Here is a 1,322-nt window from a genome sequence, read left to right as displayed (position 1 = left end):
GCTCAACCTCCCGAGTTTTCCCCAATTAAGGATATTTAATTCATGAGGCTGGGTGTAAACAGGAGGGCACACTGAACTTACAGGGTTGACTCATGGCAACAGTAACAGAATAAATAATCATCTGCCCCAGCCGGATTCGAACCGGGTCCTTGGAGTTAGTGGAGCAGCGCCGCCCCCCTCACCATTTTAATGATATTAAATCTACATCTATGATAAAAATAAAAGTAATTTATATTTTTACTACATGTCACATGTTCTTCCTCTTAAGCTCTCCGTTTGATTCACACGTCAATCATTTATCAGAAGGCAGAAGGGGGGAATATGTTTTGGAGAGAAGGGAGATTAGAAACGTGGAAATGGAAAAGAACTGAGGAGTGTCTTAGGTATGTATCGGAAGTAATGGAGAAGCTAGGCCAAGTCGATGGGGAAGATCAAATGAAGGGTTGGAGGCACTGACGCTGAAGAAGCGGAAACCAGGTAGATTACAGTATTTAAAGAAAGATTGATAGTAAAGACTAAAATATCTCCAATATTTTCAATTTCATATACTCATTATTAATTATGACCACCATGGTTAAGTCAAAATTTTGTTCATACTTTTCTATGATAATGTAGAATATTTAATTTTCTGTAAATACGTATATTTGCAACCTAATAAACCTTAAATCGTAATAGGCTATAATATATCGTTGGTTTGCAAGTGAAATGCACTAAGTCAAAAATTGAAGTTTTGAAATTGTATATATTGTAGTGTATTGTATATTGAGATATTTGAATGTTATGAAAATAGTAATTTTACTTTTTCTTATCAGATTTTTATGATATTAAATTCTTTAGTTTAATCTTTTTTAACATTTTACAATAAAAAAAACCTAGGAGCTCAAAAATAGAAAGTCTTGACTTTTGTTTCAATTGTAAGCCGATGAAATGGATATTGATTTAATTAACAAACCTGTATGCCAATATATATATAAGAAAAAAATTACAATTTTGCAAGGTATTTTATTTATATTCAATTTCAATTTTATTAATTTATTTTCAAATTCTATCGATTCCATGTAAATACATAGTTTCAAATCTTTTTTATTACTTTTAGGAGCTTATTTTGGATTTAATATAGTACAATTGCTATATACAATTACTACAAAATACTTTTACAGTTGTGAATAAACTTAATAAAAAAAAAAAAAAAAAAAAAATATATATAGTACAATTATACATTTCTAAAGACATACATGTCTAGGTAATTAAATTAACAAGTTTCTGATAAGAATTCTGGAACGAAGGTTGCATTTATTTGTTATGTAGATCTACTTCTATAA

General features: G+C 29.7%; 1 protein-coding gene across 1 annotated transcript in view; it reads left to right on the top strand.

Moving 5' to 3' along the window:
* The window catches only part of LOC106677176 (E3 ubiquitin-protein ligase RNF14), a 22,271-nt gene that overhangs the window by 10,889 nt on the left and 10,060 nt on the right, over positions 1–1,322 (top strand). The gene's annotated exons all lie outside the window — the stretch shown is intronic.

The sequence above is a fragment of the Halyomorpha halys genome, unplaced genomic scaffold (assembly GCF_000696795.3).
Source record: "Halyomorpha halys isolate HHAL.00 unplaced genomic scaffold, Hhal_1.1 Scaffold90.1, whole genome shotgun sequence".
NCBI classification, from domain to species: domain Eukaryota; kingdom Metazoa; phylum Arthropoda; class Insecta; order Hemiptera; family Pentatomidae; genus Halyomorpha; species Halyomorpha halys.
Note: the sequence above shows the minus strand (reverse complement) of the source record. Positions and strands in the feature narration are given on the sequence as shown.